The sequence below is a fragment of the Moschus berezovskii genome, chromosome 28 (assembly GCF_049115385.1).
Source record: "Moschus berezovskii isolate FMDL1 chromosome 28, NW_MosBer_1.0, whole genome shotgun sequence".
Classification (NCBI taxonomy): domain Eukaryota; kingdom Metazoa; phylum Chordata; class Mammalia; order Artiodactyla; family Moschidae; genus Moschus; species Moschus berezovskii.
Window position 1 is genome coordinate 10183693 of NC_142487.1, and position 18441 is coordinate 10202133.

Consider the following 18441-nt stretch of genomic DNA (forward strand, 5'->3'; position numbering starts at 1 on the left):
ACCATGCAGTATTCACTGACTATTCCAGTAAGTCTGTAGCCTAGTTGCCTGGTCACAGCTCTCAGTACACGAGATGGTAATTATAGACCCAAAGAGCAGATGATCAGCGCCACAGGTGCAGTCAGCCAATAAGGGTCCTAATGTTTTTCGTCCTGAGATCGTGTGCCCAACGCACAGTGAGTCCAGACAGACCGAAATGCCAGGGTTTGGTGCAGAGAAAGGTTTATTTCAGGGCCATGCAAGAATGGGCAGTTCGTGCTCAAAAGACCTGAACTCCCCGAGGGAAGTGTGTGTAAAGGCAACATTTAAAGGGAGGGCTGCAGGGTGCACGACCTTCTTCTGATTGGCTGGTGGTGAGGTAACAGGGCGATGCTTCTGGAATCTTAATCATCAGCCTTCTGGTTCCAACCAGTCTGGGGCCTGCATGCTTGTGGTCAGCAGGTAGGCACCATCCTTCCCCTGAGTGCGGTGGGGGGGTCTTAGTTCCGGGAGAGCAACTCAAAGATGTGCCTCAGATTGTCGTGCGTATCCTTTGAGGAGGAGTTAGGACTCTGATTTATGGCTGAACTTGTGTTTCCTGACTGCTTTTCCTTGGTTTCTGCGTTCCCTCACTTCCCTGATTAATAACTGCCTGCACCTGCCCTTTGGAACTCGGAGACGGCCCAGGAGACTAAGATCTTTTTCTAGAAACAAGAAACGGGGGACACGGAAAGGCTTTTGTACCCAGGGGGCTCTGCAGCGTCCTGCCTGGTTTCACTAGCAGTGGTTGCTAGGCCTCTAGTTCTGAACGTCTGCCTCATCCCTGCCAAGCCGATAATCTGTAAATAAACCCTTGAATATTCTCAGGGTGTTTCTATTCTTAAAGCCCTGTTCTGATTATATTACTCCCCTGATCACAATTCTCCTCTACCTCCTGAAAAAAGTCCAAAGTCCTTAGAATGAAATTCTAGGTTTTCCAGAGTCAGAGCCCTTTTTTTTCTTCTGTGTTTACCTCCCGCTATTCCCATCAGCAATTCAGAAACTCCCAACCAAACAGAACCCGTCCACATACCCTGCAAGTTGCCGGCTTCTTCCGCCTCCCAGGCCTTTGCTGATGTCGCTTAAGGACCATCTTCCCCTGCCCCCCAGAGGCTCAGCCAGGTGTAATGTTTAGGAGGTGCCAACCCCAGGGCTTCCCAGGTGGCACTAGTGGTAAAGAACCAACTTTTATGTCAACATAGGAGACAAGAGATTAGATTCAATCCCTGGGTCAGGAAGATTCCCTGGAGGAGGACATGGCGACTCACTCCAGTATTCTTGCCTGGAGAGCCCCATGGACAGAGGATCCTGGCAGGCTACAGCCCACACGGTTGCAAAAGAGTCGAATGCGACTTAGCAACTAAACAACAATAATATAACATATCTTTTAAAAATTTGAAACGAGCTTAGGGAGAATGATTGCTCCCCTTGCTTCCCACCCCAGAGATAACCTAGTCGACCATATCCCACCTGCTCTCTCTCTGCCCTTTGGTAGCTGCCCGCTTCAACCCCAGCTCCTCCCCTCCACCCACTGAATTCCACGGACTTTCGTTGTATCCAGTAATATGGTGACACAGTCCTCACACCCACAAACACGCTGTAGGTGTCTGTCCCCATTTTTCTAGCAAAGGGTTTGCAACATTGTGTTGAATCATTCAGACAGAAGAACAAAAAAGTTCTGCAGTCTCAGGACTTCACTGAAGGGTGATGAGAACCACTGTTCGTAACTCTGTAAGTGTCCAGCTCTGAGAAGCGGAGCCCCGTGTATAGATCAACTTGATTATCCTTCCTCTCAGGAATTTTTTGTTCACTCCCTGTCTTAATTTTTACATGAATCTGGAGAAGAGAAGCAGAATTCACCACCCCAAAATATGCCTCTTTGGCATAAGGATTATTTTGAGCTGGCTATTTTTAAGAAACTGCAGACACAGGAGAAACTCTGAGAACTGATTATAAGTCACCCTTTTGTAAGAGACATTTAGGTTCATAAGAGAAACCTCTGTTTGTAAGGATGTTTCCTTCTATACCAGAGAGAGGGTGACAAAGTCTCCAGAAACTATCAATGGATAAGGCAGGACTTAAATTTTACCCTCCTTCACTGAGCTTTGCCTGAAAATCTCCCACAGCTGGCTCCCCACTCCCAACATCTTTTGTCTTTCGCTGAAGAGGATATTTGAGGTGGTGGCTTGGGCCATTTCAGGGAGTTACTCAGTTTCCATGGCTATCTCCCATGTATTCAGCTGGTATGCGGGTTATTAGGCTTCTCTTGTCTTTCTCCTGTTGGTGTCTTTTTTTTGTTATTGTTACAAGGGCATCTCGGCCAAGAACCTAGAAGAGTAGAGGGAAAATTACTTTTTCTCTCCTACAAAAGCAAGTGTCCACTTTGGATCCATCTCACCTAAACTCTATTAATAGTAGAGGTTGTCTGTAATTCATGTAACACAGGGTCTTGTCTTTAGAGTACCAAATAATTTATTTCACTTGTTTTTTAATCACTGAATTGACTTGAGCAAAAGATAGTTTGGGTATCTCAAAACAGCCTGAATTGACCGAAAAGAAAGAGTCATTGAAAAAGGAGTGAATTTCATGTAGCATATGAGGTTTTAGCTTTGAGCAGGAAGGTTTCCAGAAGTGCCGGAAAGCAAAAGCCCTGAGGCATAGGTTCAGAAAGTCAGCAGCAACAAACTCTCATCCTCATTTTAAACCCGACGTTCTTAGACCTTCATGAGAAAAGTCTTGGCTTAGGCTCTTCTCTGAACAGGCAAACGCTAGCAGGTCACCTTCCCATGGCTCATTTGATCTCAAAAGGCTGCTTCGTGGACTCATAATGACGATGAAGTCCTCCCGACGAACAGGCCGTGACGACACCGGTGGTTTATTTCTTCCTGCACCTGCTTCTGCTACCTTCCAGGTCCCTGGAGAACCAAGAGTGGCCTTTCTGCTGCTCTGAGAAATTATTCTGTCTAGAATATTTGATCACACACTGGAACAGGTGCCGAATGGAAAATAGGACACCAGATGTCCACACAGGCAGCAGGAGGCTGGCCAGAATGGGGTGTCTCCTAATTTAAAGGCCCAGAACCTCACATTAATCCTGAGCCAGTCTTCTCAGCAATCCCACTGTTCTCAGACCTTAGAATCTCAGTGCTGAGCAAACTTAGAAATCCTGCACTTCAGCACACTCACTTTGCAGGGTAAGGTTCAGACTGTCTGAGACCCAGACAGGTGAAATAATATTCCCATGGGTTAATCACTAGCCTGGAGTAGGAAATGGTAACCCATTCAGTATTCTTGACTGAAAAATCCCATGGACAGAGGAAACTGGTGGGCTAAACTGGGGTGATAAAGGGTCAGACACGACTCAGCAACTAAGTGCACAGTGGCAGATCTGGTTCTAGAAGGAACCCAGATGAACCGAGGTGTTCTACCTGCAAACATAGGAAGAGAAAGTGATCCTTATACATTATTGCTTGCATGCTCAGTCACTTCAGTCATGTCTGACTCTTTGTGACCCTATGGACTGTAACCCGCCAAGCTCCTCTGCCCATGGAATACTCTGGCAAAAATACTGGAGTGGGTTGCCGTGCCCTCTTCCAGGGGATCTTCCCAACCTAAGGATCAAACCCACGTCTCCTGTGTCTCCTGCATCGCAGGCAGATTGTTTACCACTGGGCCACTGGGGAAGCCCTTATTCATTATTACATTCCATTATTTCAGAACCTAGGGTGAAGACATTTCATTTCAGAAATCATGACCCACTCCCAGCCAATTTCAACAGATAACAGGGAAAAGATTTGAACCAGCTGAACCTATTATAGAAAAGTATGTAATGTTTCTCATACTCAGGAGAGGTGAGGTTTGGATGTTCATTAAGTTAGATTCTGAATTTTTCACCCCAAGAAGTTAGTTGAGAATAGACTCACACAGTTAACAGTCATATTACAGAGCTGTCTATTAAAATAATATCTTAAGACAACATGGCTATCTTTAAGGAGGTTAATTATATGAGCAGGTGTCTATGATCAGCTGGATTTTTCTCCCAAATGCTTTTGTTAACCAGCAAACCTGCAGGTCAGCGTCCCTTTTGCCACAGGAAAATACCAACCATAGAAGGGAGACTTCTGAGCTGATCCATCAAGGATTACTGGACTACAGGTCCAGGGAACTATGGTCCTTTAAGGCCTGAGTCATCTCTGGGACACCAAGATGCCACGAACGAGATGCAGGAACGAGGGACAGTATCATCACCAAACCAAAATCATGTCCATTTGTCCAATACACAGCAAAGCGAATCTGCGGACACCCGGTTGTGATGAAGGGAAGCACTGAACTCCCTCATGGCTTTCAGGGGATGGTTTTTACATCAACATTAGGAGTGAGAGCTGTGGGAGTGTCCTCAGCTTGCGGACATTCTTCTGACTGGTTGGTGGGGCTGAGATAACAGGGTGATGCTCAAATCTTCATCACTAACATTTGGGTTCCAACTGGCCTGGGACCTGCATGCTTGTGGTCGGCATGTAGTCACCATCCTCCACCTCGTGGAGTCTCAGTTTCTGCAGAAAAACTCAGAGATATGCGTTCGATTTTTATGCACCTCCCTTTAGGAGGAACTAGCAGTCCTTGACCCTGTTGTTCAACCTATCATTTTTTTCTGCTTTCCCACATTTTTGCATCTTCCACTCCTTTAACCAGTTAACTGTTTAAGTCTGCTCTTTGGAACTTGGGAAGGCCTAGGAGATGAAAGCTTTTTCTACAAACAAGAAGTGGGAACATGGAGGGGCTTGTTTCTGGGAGGGTCCTGCAGGGTGTTGCTCGGTTTCAAGAGGTCAGTGACCAGAAGGAAGGTGGCATCAGGGAAAGAGCGTGAAGCCTTTGATTCCTTCTCTGACTCTTGCCAGACATCTGAACAAATTCCTTATCATCTTTGAACTGCAGTTGGTGGTAGTTTGTTGTTGTTTAGTCACTACATCATCTCCAACTCTTTGTGACCCCATGGACTGTAGCCCAGATCTCCTGCATTGCAGGTAGACTTTTTACTGTCTGAGCCGCAAGGGAAGCTCAAACTGCAGCCCACCAGACTCCTCTGTTCATGGAATTTCCCTGGCAAGAATACTGGAGTGGGTTGCCATTTCCTCGTTCAGAGGATCTTCCCGACCCAAGGATTGAACTCACATCTCCTGCGTTGGCAGGCAGGTTCTTTACCACTGAGCCACCAGGGAAGCCATTACTCTTCTCCCTGTACTCCCCACCATCCGAGGAGCAGTCAGCCCCAGACGAAAGTCTGAACGGCCAACTCTCTGGATCACTGTCTTTTGACCCCCAGACCTTCAGGTTGCTAGTGTTGTCCAAGACCTTTACCCCACTGGTCCTGCTATCCCCTGCCTTCCATCAAACCCCTCTTCCCAAGCTCAGCAGGGTGTTAGGAGAATAATATCTGATCGAATGGGTCCACACTTGACTCCTCTGAGCAGTATGTATATTTCTGGAAGAAGCAGCCCCCAAACCAAGGTGAATCTCAAATCTGTTGAATTGCAAGCATGACAACAAAATTCAAAGAAATTCTTGAGACAATGTTAGGAGAAGCCATTATGATGGCAAACCCAGCCCTACCTCAGAGCCAACAGTAAATCACCAACCAGGAAATGCTTGTTTTCACATCTAAAATTTCTCTAAACACTGCCTCTTCTCACCCAATTTCAGTTGCCAGGGGTGGGGGCTCTGACAGTTACAGTGAGGCGATGGTTGCTAAGCCCTTTATGGGAGGGGTCACTTGTGATTCCTGCATCTGCAAGTTAGCTCTGTCTGACCTCCTCTTCCTCTGGGCAATCACTCTCCATCTTTTAGGAAAGAGCTAATCCAAATGATGTCATTGTTTGAGACTGGGCTGTCAAGTTATCAAACCTACCTTTCTCAGCCTGAGATACAGTGTCTACTGATTCCAAGGGTGAGTGTATTTAATATGTTCTTCTATCCTTCTGGGACACAGTGAAGGACAGGAAAGCCTGGTGGGCTGAAGTCCATGGGGTTGTAAAGAGTCAGACATGACTTAGCGACTAAACAACAAAACAATAACCACAATCCTTCACGGGCCTAGAACTGAGTTTGTGCAGGCTCTTCAGATGAATGAACGAACGAAGTTATAAAATCTGATTGATATTATCAGTGCTCACCTCCAAGACTCCTCTTCTCCAGGTACGTGGAAGACCTCATGTCAACCTCGCTGCCATTCAGGGGGTGGTGTGACTGGTCCTGACATGATGTGTCACTTCTGGTCTGCAGCACCGATGTGAGCACTCCGAGCAAACTCGCCTCTCACATAGGCCACCGGCCACCTCACAGCGGGCAAAACCTGTGTGAGCCTGAGTGACCCTGCACAAAAGACAAGTCCTACACACCCGCTGACCTGGGCTGCATCTTCACCACAAACAAGAAACCCGTGTTTGTTGAAGGATTTTTGTTCTGCAGTCTAACTTGGCCTATTCTGATGAATAAAGCCAATGACCACGTATAGGGGACGACAAAGGCTTGCATACGTTGTAAGACCCACAGATGCTTCACCGTGTGACTGTCCTGTGGCCTCACCACATTAGTCAGGCAGGATCTAAAGGTCAAAAGCCCCTTTGGGGAGGCTCCCCGCCTGCAGGTTCACTTGTGTGAGAGCCGGAGCGGTGAGTCAGCGCCCGCGGCACTGCGAGTTGGGATGTGGAAGAGCATCAGGAGAATACGCAAGACACACGGTGGAACAGCGTCACCATCACATTCTCGGAGCCCTGTCCTCGACTGATCTGTGTTTAACTGTTTAAAACGCATCCTGTTTCATTTTTAGGTTTTGAAATGACGGGTTGACATTTGCAAGAAGGAGCACCATCTGTGGCTCGTCGTATCTGCAGTATGCAACGGGGTGGCGCCCACTGCAGGACACCCCGTTTCTCCTCCACGGACAGCATTTGGCCAGATATGACAGGCAGCGGGGCAGGGGCAGGAAGAGTCTATTGTTTGGCAGCGCCTCCAAATTTACCTCCTCCAAAAATTTCACTTGTTTTTGGTTCCTGCGTTGGCAGCGAATTTTACTCAGATGGGTACCATATGCTGTAGTATTTCTGAAACCATCCCAGTTTCTAACATTTTACTTGTCTCTGTAACCCATTAAAATGCCCCAGAAATTCCAATATTATAGCATACAAACAACATCTATCAGACAGCTTTTCAACCCTGTGAACCCGCCAGACTTCTCTGTCCATGGAATTGTCCAGGCAAGAACACTGGACTGGTTTGCCATTTCCTTCTCCAGGGGATCTCTCTGACCCAGGGATTGAACCCAGGTCTCCGGCATTGCAGGCAGATTCTTTACTGCTGAGCCATCAGGGAAGCTCCTGAAGTGCATGGTGGAGACCAGCTGCTAGGAAGCTGCTGTCTGGGGTCAGTCCCCATGTCTGAAGCACCATCACCAAGGATCCATCCTCAGAGTGACAGCCTGTGCCCTGTCAGAAACCAAATGCCCAAGGGAGCTCCAGGCATTAAACAATACACCACCCACCCCTCAGTGAGATGTGTTAGGGGCGCCTGCAGAGAGGGAGGCCTGGAAGGAGCGGGGATGGGGGTTCCCCAGAAAAATGCAGCAGAGCGAGGGGAAGGGGCCCCCGGGTGGAAAGGGTGTGGCACAATGCAGAGCAGTAAGGCGTGGCCTCCGCTGAGGCTTCCTTCCGTGCCAGGCACTGCACAGAACGCTTCCTGTGCATTTTCATCTGCCTTCCTTCCATCCGTGACCCTGGGAAGTAAAGCATTGTGCTCCCTTTGCAGGTGAGAACACCACCCATGACTTAAGTGATTTCCGCAGGATCTGCAGCTAGGAAGTGATGAACCCAAGTGTCCTTCTAAAGTGCTCGCTGTCCCACTCTCTAAATTAGCCTGGGTCTCAAAGCCTAAAAAAAAAAAATAGACATTGAGTTCTTATACTTCCAGAGCTGAGAAGTCCGAGATTGCAGTGCCTGCAGACTCGGTGTCCGGTGAGGACCCTCCTCCTAGTTTGCAGATGAAAGCTAACTCTAACAGCAGCCTAACAACCCCAGACCCAAAGCTCGTCGGTCCAGACTCTGAGATGGTAGGCTTGAAACCATCAGGAGTTAGGAAAACAGTGTGGCAGTGTCTCCCAAAATTAAACACAGTGTGACTAAATGGTCCAGCAGATCAGCTTCTAGGACTTGAGGACACAGCGAGAGGATGGCTATCAGCGAGGGGAGGAGCCACACCAGTGACTGAACCTGCTGGAACCTTGGCCTTCCCTCCTCCAGAATCTCTAGAAAGAAATTGCTGCTCTTTATGGGTCACGCAGTTTGTGATGTTTTGTTAGAATGACCGAGCTAAGATAAATACATAAATAAACACACAGATGGAGAGAGACAGAAATAATGATGAATTAATCAATCAAATTAATCAATTAAAGGAGATCAAACCAGTCAATCCTAAAGGCAATCAGTCTTGAATATTCATTGGAAGGACTGATGCTGAAGCTGAAGCTCCAATACTTTGGCCACCTGATGCAAAGAACTGACTCATTGGAAAAGACCCTGATGCTGAGAAAGAATGAGGGCAGGAGGAGAAGAGGACAGCCGAGGATGAGATGGTTGGATGGCATCACTGATTCGATGGACAGGAGTTTGAGCAAACTCCAGGAGTCAATAATGGACAGAGAGGCCTGGCGTGCTGTGGTCCACAGGGTCACCAAGAGTCAGACATGACTGAGTGTCTGAACTGAGCTGAAGAGATGAATGGATATAGATGATAGATAAGCAGGTGGCAGATGGATGGGTGGATGATAGTTCTGTGGGCAGCACTGGCCTCGGGCACTTCTGGGAGCCAGCGGAGCAGCTTCTGGAAGCCCTGTCTTCACATCCGTGGCTGGAGCTGAGTCCACAGGGCAAGTCAGGGAAGGAAAGATGATGAAAAGTAGGGGAGGAAGGAGGCCCTCTTGTTGCCTCTGTCCCTGACGTGGGGTGTATCAGTGGTCTGGGTGTCCCTGTGCGGGTGTCCAACACTAGCCAGGCCATGACAAAGATGGACCCAGTCGTACTTCTGGCCTTGGAGCAGGAGGGGCTGGAGGAGGGTCCTGGGAGGCAGAGCGGTGGGAGCCCAGCCCAGCCTTCTGCCCACAAGGGGAGCAGCGGGCCATGTGTCACCTCCAGAGGGCCTGTGGCCCACCTCCACCCTCCTCGCCTCCTGTGATAAGAACCTCTTCCCTGGGTCACCAGCACGGGAGACACACAGGGAAGGGAGTTCTGAGAGATGCGGCTGCTGGGCCAAGCCGACAGATTTCAAAGCCACCACAGATGGTGACCTAACGGGGATGCAGCTCCAAGGGTGACATCTGAGCTGAGGCCCAGAGGGTGGGCAGAAGTCAGCCAGATGGAGAAACAGGAGAATCTTTCTACCAGCATCGGAATCACGTTAAAAAACAGCTGCTACAAGTTTTGTATTATTAAAAGGAAATGGAAATAAAAGGGGGAGAGGTGTGTTTCCAGAGAATGAGCTTTTTCAAAGCCAAGAACACAGCACATTCATTCAGTACCTAAAACAGTGAATTGACACCAATGAGCTGGCAGAGTTGGTGGTTCATGGCCCCACCCCCTTCCCTCCATCCATCTTTCTTTCTTCCACGCCCTTCCCAACCACTGCCTGCCTCCTCATTGCCAAGGAAACCACAGGGTGGGATTAGCCCAGCCTGGCCTCCTGCCCTCCTACCTCATCCAGCAGTAGAATCAGTCACAGGATAAACATCCTGCAGCCCAGGGCCACAGGTTAGCTTTCACACCACGTTGGTCTGCATTGCCAAGGTACCAGGCGTGGAAGAGCCTCTGACCACTCCCTGTGCCTGCAGGTCAGATCCAGTGCCCCAGCCCCAGCAAAGCAGGAATGGACACCACACGTCTGCAACCCTGGGTCAGGTTTAACTCAACAATCAACCACAGTGTGTCCTCCAGAGTCGATTAGTCCATTTCCCGAGGGTAAACAAATACCCTACAAGAGAGGCAGGCTTCCTATCTTTCCAGCCCAGGGCAGCAACTTTTAGAAAGGTGACCCTTTCTAGGAAAGCCAGCCTAACAGGGACCATGGCGGCAGCCTGGGCCCGGCCAGGAGGGAGAGACGGAGGAGGCCGAAGGCATAGGAGGCAGCAGTTCAAACCCAGACACAGCACCCCAGGTAACAGGTATCTCCTCCCCACTGTGAGGCAGGTGCCCCATCTCCACTGTATCCGGGGTCCCAGTCAAGATCCTCAGGCTCAGCAATCCATCAGAAGGACTCCCAGAAATGCCTTTGTACTCGTGGCCATGGCTCATTACAGGGACAGGACACGGAAGACAATCAGCAAAGGAAATAGGCGTAGAGGACAGGGCCAAGGAGAGTCCCAGGAGAGAGTGTGCTGTCTCCCCCGACCGTGGAGATGCACGGACAGCACTTCACTCCCCAGGAACGTGGCATCATCGTTGGTGCAAAGCATTGCCCACCAGGGCCGCTCATGTGAGCCATGCTGCAGGGGATTTTATTGGAGTCAGTCCTGTAGGCATGGGGTGCCCTTGTCCCTGACCTTTGCCCCTCTGATTCCAGCATCTCCCAACAGGTGCTGCACGTCCAAGACCCATCAACCCAGCCGTGAGCACAGGACCTGGTGGGGCCCAGCGCCCAATGAACCAACACTCTCATCCAGCAGGAGACTCCATGGGCTACAGTGATTACCCAGGAACCAGCCAAGGGTGAGACCTGTCTGGGGGACAACCCCAAGCCTGCTCTGGCTCACCCCCACTTTTGTTCCCCAACCCCCAGTTTCTAGTCTTCAGTGTAGAGTCTGAGAGGGAAGCCAATGGGAACACTAGTTAGGAGGCTTCCTGTCACTAACTAGCTGGTGATCTCAGGTTAAGACCTGGGTCTCATTGACTCGCCTATGCACCTGGGAGGTGGTAGTGATGGAGGGTCCCACTCTGGGTTTCTGGGGAGGTGTGCTAAGCACCACAGGCTGGAGGTTCCCACCCAGCAGCAGGTACTTGCACACCAGGGCAACGAGCACGGGAGCCACACAGCCTCTCCACGGACTTCTGTCCATCAGTGGCCATTCCAACTACCCCCAACAGGTACAAAATGCTTACTAGGTGCCAGATCCTGTGTCAAGGGCTTATGCGGATTATCTCATTTAATCCCCAAATAATTCTCTTCAAATAGTACTATTATCACCCTCATTTCAGATGGCTGAGGTCCCGGAAGGCTACCTAAGTTCACATCTCTCGTTCAGCAGCTTTGCAACTGCACAGAGATACACTCCCTCGCCCCCATCCCCTTGGCAACCACCGCAGACTGGCTTTAAATGCACATTTTGTCAGTTTTTAACAGGATTGTGTCGTAAGGGAAAACATTTCCATAAGAACTGCAGAAGTAAACGCCACCATTTGGCAGGGTTTCTTCTCCGGCTACATCAGCTTATATGCTGCTCCTTGTCCTCCAAGATAAATCGAGAAGACACAACAGCTCAGTTGTTACAAATCATCGGAGCACCCTGGCGCAAAAATCTCCATAAAAGTCGTCAAGGAAGATCTATGTCTGGAGGCGGAATTCAGAGCAAAGGCAGAGGACTTGGCAAGAAGCAGCAGAAGGCGTTCACTCGGAGGCAGAGAGCCGCAGGGAGCAGACGTGAAGCCCATGGGAAGAACAGGTGAGAGAGGAGGACCCGGATTGCGGGCAGAGAGGCCGGCCTCCAGGGTCGCCTGCGGCTGACCCAGCAGCGTCACGTGCACCAGAAGGGCAGGAGCCAGGCCTCTAAGAGGGCCAGACCCAGAAAACATGCACGACCAGGAGCTTTTGGAAGGTGGCCACAAGGTGGAGGCCACCATCAGCACAAGAAGGTGCTTTAGAGGTAAAAAAGCTTCGAAGTGTCCCCAGCATTCAGGAGAGACCAAAGAGCATCACTTCTCAATCAGCCACTCTGGGGATTAGATGCAATGCCCGCTATTATCAATATTTTAATTCCAAAAAAAAATATGGACAAGTCCTCGGAATATGTAGTGTTACACACAAGCAGAAACGAAGGCGTGCTCAGTCTACTGCCTCTTACTCCTGTCTGCCCCTCCTCCACCTACCCCCCTCCTTCAGAGACCAAAAAAGACCAAGGACTTGGGTCTCTCACCGAGTTTGGTCTGTTTTTCCTTCCCTCAAGACCTAGAATCTGGCCCTCGGGGCAGTGTTTGTCTTCTGGCAGCTGGCAGCCAGGCAGCACCTCATCTGATGACAGTCAATTCTGCCGTAACACCTGGAGTCAGCTCGGACCCTGCAGGTGGGTCACAGTCTCCACCAAGGTGGGTCCTCACTTCAGACACCGGCTGCAAGTTTGGGGGTCCCTCAACCCTCCTCAGACTTCCCTCGTAGCTCAGTTGGTAAAGAATCTGCCTGCAACACAGGAGACCCGGGTTTGATCCCTAAGTTGGGAAGATCCCCTGGAGAAGGAAATCGCAACGCACTCGAGTGGAGTGCCTAGAGAATCCCATGGACAGAGGAGCCTGGCAGGCTACGGTCCACGGGGTTGCAAGAGTCTGATGTGACTTAGCGACTAAACCACCACCAACCCCCCTCAGATGCAGTAATTCACTAGAAAGGTTCACAGAACGGAGGAAGGGCTCCACTTCCAGCTACAGCCTTATTAGAAAAGATCCCGGTCGGGAACAGCCATGTGAAGATACTCACAGGGTGAGGCTGGGGGTCGTGGACGCTGGACTTCCATACCTCTCGTCGTGGAATCAGGACATGTCGTCCTCCCACGCGTGGACTAGCACCCACGTCAGGGCAGCATCAGGGGCCCAGAGTTTTTGCTGGGGCTTCACAGCACTGGGGAGTTACTCAACCCCCGGTCCTCTGCCCTGCCACCCTGAGAGATGGGAGGCAGGGCTGCTACCACAACTCACCCATCCTGAGTCATCTCACTGGCATAGACTCAGGTGTGGTTCAAGGACCACCAGGAATAACAAAGATGCTCCCAGCATCAGGAAATTCCAAGAGTTCAGAAGCTCAGTGCCAGGAATCTGGGGCAAGACCAGACGAATTCTTCACCACAGCTCCATGACGACAACCGACATTTAACGAAGGTTTCTAGGTGCCAGCCTCCTGTGCCTGCTTTCTTCACTTCTCGTATGATCCTCAAAACTGTCTGTGCTAGACACACTTTCATCCCATTCCACAGGTGATAAAACTGAGGTCCAGAGAGGGCAAGTACCTGGCTTAGATTCGCATCACTGGATAAGATATTACACCATGGCGTATAAGCAACCAGAATAGATAGTACAGCACAGGGAATGATAGCCATTCTCTTGTAATAACCTGTGATGAAGTATAATCTGTAAAAACGCTGAGTCACCTGCTCACCGGAAACAAATACAGTACTGTCAATCAATTAAACCTCAATTTTTAAAAAGTCCATAAAGCTGTGAGTGGCAGAGCAGGGGCTGAACTCGTATTGGTCATGTGCGCTACTGACTCCCTCTCCAACTGATTGTGAACAGCGAGAAACAAAGAGGGTGGCCGTTTTCACTCCAGAAGAACAAGTCAGATAGAGCTTAAGGACCCCGACTTCCTGCACATGCTCAGAGAAAAACAGTCTAGGTTTTGCCCTTGAAAGAGCTCAGTCTCTAAAATCAGACAGCTCCTTCAAACCCTAGCTCCAGCACTTACAGTCTGCCCTCCTTATCCACAGGTGGGTTCTGAATCTACAGATTCAACTGACCTCAGAAGGAAAATATTTGGAAAAAAAAATACCAGAAAACGCTAAAAAGCAAAATTTGATCTTGCCATGCACTGGCAACTACTTACAAAGCATTGACATTGTATTTGCAATTATTTCCATAGCATTTATGCTTTATTAAGTATTATAAGTAATCTAGAGGTGATTTAAAGTATCCGAGAGGATGTGCATAGGTTGTATGCAAATAACACACCATTTTATACAAGAGATTTGAGCTGGATTTTGGTATCTGAGGGGTGCTCTAGAACCAATCCTCCGTGGATACTGAGGGATGACAGTAGCTAGTTATGCGGTATTGGAGGAAAAAAATAGCACTAAAACTCCGATCTGCAATACCTCCATCAAATGGGTGGAGATTCCAAAGATACCTACCTCCCAAGTTTGGTTGCAGAATAAAGATCACTTATTTGAAGGTGAAAAACACCACACCAGCTAAATGGTCTCTTTCTTTTTCACTCAGTCTGACCCTGGCCTTTCATCCTCAGAATCTGTCTTCTATCCACCTGATGTATTTATTCCTTGCATTCCACGTGGTGCCCTGAAAACTCTCTGACCACCTTGGACTGTATTTTTGTTCCCTTAGCTCGATTATTTTGACAAGGTTCACAGGGACTATTACTTCAGAAGCTGCGGAAAACATCAGCCTTAAAAAGCACTTATGAAGCACCTAATCGTACGTGGCACTACACTCGAAACATCTCCAGTAACTATGCCTGTCTTGTTGACCTCACATGCTGCTGGGAGGTCGCAGAAGAGGATGGATGTGGAGTCTTTTAAACTCAACAAAACTGTGTGAATAGAGTGGATGATTATGTAAGAAGGCATTGAGGAAGACGAAGAATCCCACATACAGAGATCTAGGAAAACCAGAACAATCCATGTACAGAGTATCAAGGCAAGTGGCACAAGACAGCAGGCACACCATCACAGGTTCAGATCCCAGTCAGGATCTTGTGTGGAAGGTGGTTGACAGGGAGGCTGGGGAAGAGGGAAGGACACATCCTTTACAGATGTGACTCTCTGGGAGCAGAAACAAGAGCAGGAGGCTGGTGGCCGTGTGGAATATCCGAGGACAGAAGGAGCAGTGCCCACACGTGCCCTTTTTTTTCTTTAAGATTTTGTTATTGCGAACTTATTTTTTTTTTACTTTTTATTCTGTATTGGGGTATAGCCAATCAACAATGTTGTGGTAATTTCAAGTGAACAGCAAAGGGATTCAGCCATACATATACATATATCTATGCAAACTCCCCTCCCATCCAGGCTTCCAGATAACATTGAGCAGAGTTCCATGTGCTCTAAAACAGGTATGAACCATTTTTTAAAGACTTTATTGAATTTTTCACAGTATTGCTTATGGATTTTTTTTTTTAATGTTTTAGTTTCTTGGTTGCTGGGTATGTGGGATCTTATCTCCCCAACCAGGGATGGAACCCATACCCCCAACACTGGAAGGAGAAGTCTTAGCTCCTGGAACAGCAGGGAAGTCCCCCACAAGTGTGACTTGAAGACATAACCCCCAGACAGCACTCATGCCCTAGTGGTTCCCTGGAGAGCCCAGCTGGTGATGAACGTGGTTCTGCAGCTGCTGACAACTGGGTCTCCTGCTCTTCACGTGGGTGGAAAGAAACACAAAACCGCCCAGGATAGGGAGCAGGTGAAGGCTACGTGGCCCGCTTCATGGCATGGAATCCCCAAACACTGTTTCCTTGCAGGACACAAGAGAGCTGAACTGAGGGTCTTTATTTTATTTAGTAATTAACCATTTTATTTTGTGTTGGAGTATAGCCAGTTAACAACGTTGTGATAGTTTCAGGTGAACAACAGAGGGACTCGGCCATACAAATGAATAAATCCTTCTCCCTCAAACCCCCCTCCCATCCAGGCTGCCACTTAACATTGAGCAGAGTTCCCTGTGCTATACCGTGGGTCCTTGATGGTGATCCATTTTAAACATAGCACTGTCTTTATTTGGAAAAAATTTTAAAAATACATCTTTGAGTGATTCCTAAGTTGGCGCTGAAGTTGGAGAAAAACAATTCATTTGAAATCTCGCCTTGGCTGCTCTTGTTCATTCATTTATCAAATGTCTACCCAGCGCCGAAGAATTGATGCTCTTGAACTGCGGTGTTGGAGAAGACTCTTGAGAGTCCCTTGGACTGCAAGGAGATCCAACCAGTCCATCCTAAGGGAAATCAGTCCTGAACAGTCATTGGAAGGACTGATGCTGAAGCTGGAACTCCAATACTTTGGCCACCTGATGCAAAGAATTGACTCATTGGAAAAGACCCTGATGCTGGGAAAGATTGAAAGCAGGAGAAGAAGGGGATGACAGAGGATGAGATGGTTGGATGGCATCACTGACTCAATGGACATGAGTTTGAGTAAACTCTAGGAGTTTGTGATGGACAGGGAGGCCTGGCGTGCGGCAGTCCATGGGGTCGCAAAGAGTTGGACATGACTGAGAAACTGAAAGAATTGAACCCAGCGCCTATCATGGGGCAGGCCCTCTCTTCTCTGCCACTGGAGGCCCCTCAACCAGTGGGACTGACAAACCCTGGTTGTTGTGGAACAGAAGGGTTCTCGCTGGGGTGGGGAGAGGCAAGGGGACAGACACCACGCAACAAACCCGATAAATACAAGGACTGCAGAGAATCAATGTTGCAGAAGGGGTAAGAAGTGCTGGGGGTGGGGTTGGGGTGCAGGCTCCAGGCCTGGTTCATCCAGAACGGTTACCAGACCTCAGAGGCCTCACTTGCTTTTCCAAAAACTGGACCTCAGACCTGCTTCTAAGGGTCACAGCCACCTGGACAGAGGTGAGCTCTTCACGTGGTTTGTACGAATAATGCCCACAAAGTCATCACCCTCGATGCTAGCCCCTTGAATTTTTTTACACGGATTTATATGCTTTTATTGAAAAGTAATTCCATAATTATTTAAACCTACCTCATTTCTAATAGTGTGGCAAGTTTTCGAATGTTAGATAGCGTGTGTCTTACCTGACAGGCTTTCTATAAATGGAAATTTCTGAGTTTGAAGCTTTGCAGTGACTTGAATGGGAAGGAAATTTTAAAAGGAGGAAACCCATGTATACGTATGACTGACTCACTTTGTACAACAGAAATTAACAACATTGTAAAGCAACCATACTCCAAGAAAGATGAATTTTTTTTTTAAATGCAGGTTCGGTCTCTTGAATTTTGTACCCTGGACACACGGAGTTAGGAACCAGGTCACTGAAGAACCAGTGTTCTCTCCCACTACCACCCTCAGCTTGGACCCACTTTGAGTGGGGGAGCAAAGGGTATGCTGATCCTCAGTAACAAAGGGTTTAAGGCAAACGCCCTCAAGCTAGAAAACCCAGACTGATGGCAGGTGTGGTGGTGGAGGAGGCAGCTAGGGTGGGTGGGGGGAGATGGGGCGGAGCCCGAGGGCAGGAGCGGGAAGGGGTGCCAAGGTGGGGAGAAGGGAGGGAAGGCCAGAGGGATCACTGGCTTCCCAACTTGATGTTCAGCTGGTGTGCCAGGAGATGCTCGGGCCAAGTAGACCCCAATGGCTTAGACATCAAGGCCCAGGGCAGTGCTGAGGAGCCTCAATGAAGGTCAAAGGCCTGCTTGACCTCTGGATTAGACGGGGGCAGCCTACAGCCTGGGAGCAGACATAACAGAGAACTGATCCTTTGTGTTTGGTTCAAAGCAGAAATGACTTCTAAGCGGCCTCGACTCTCCCATCCACTATACCTCTTAGAATACATGTCTGCTGCAGGCCGGCTTTGGTTTAGTTCCAGGAGCTACACGGGCTCCACGCTAGCACGTGTGTTCCTTTTTACTGGCTGTTTACTTCTCACGAGTCTCCTAGGAAACTCATCCATTGAGTATTTGCATAGAATCGATTTCTATTTGTGTAACAAATGTTACAAACCCATTTTAATTGCCCAGGTAACTTTTAGACACGGGAGAGGGGACGAGAATGCTGACACTTGGCGAGCTAAGTGTCCCTGAATCTTAAATAGAGGGAAAATTTCAGAAGATAACTAAATACGTGGCTCTGTGGAAATGGCCTTGGCCTCAAGATACCCGAATTCCGTTCCCCATCCGACCACTGGTTTGCTTTGTGGCCTTAAATAAAGCTGCTTCAGATTCAGCGTTGTTGGTGTTTTTTTTTTCATTTGTAACCTGAAGATGTTGGAACAGGTTATCCCTAAGGTTCATTTCTACCGGTGTGTGATTCAATCATGGTTTCTGGTTCTTCTGTAAGAAAAGCTACTTGTGAAGGAAATCAAACGTGGTTTTAAGGGGGAAAATAGATCTGGGTCCTATTGAGAAATACGCCTAATTTTCAGCAGAGTAAACGTCATCATGGTTGCAAAGTCAGCACCACTGACTCTGTCACTCCTGGTTCACTGTGTCCCAGACCTCAACCTGGAGCAAGTGACGCATCCTTTCATCCAAGTCCCTCAGCATTTCTGAACATTTCACAAGAGGCATTCAAAAGAGAGAGATTCATGTTCGCTGGGAAAAAAAGAATGGGACAATTACAGATTATGTGACTAAAAGCTACCATTCATGAGCAGCCTCCTACCTGCCAGGTGCTTTACATACTTTTTTCTAGTCCTCACGATGATCATGCCATGGAGCTGGGCAAGTCCT

General features: G+C 48.6%; 1 long non-coding RNA gene across 1 annotated transcript; it reads left to right on the top strand.

Moving 5' to 3' along the window:
- The first annotated feature begins 398 nt into the window (after positions 1-398).
- LOC129549788 (uncharacterized) lies at positions 399-17099 on the top strand. The gene is made up of 4 exons (XR_008684695.2): positions 399-441; positions 5863-5962; positions 10621-10766; positions 16976-17099. It is a non-coding gene; the product is annotated as an uncharacterized LOC129549788 (long non-coding RNA).
- Positions 17100-18441: the final 1342 nt, after the last annotated feature.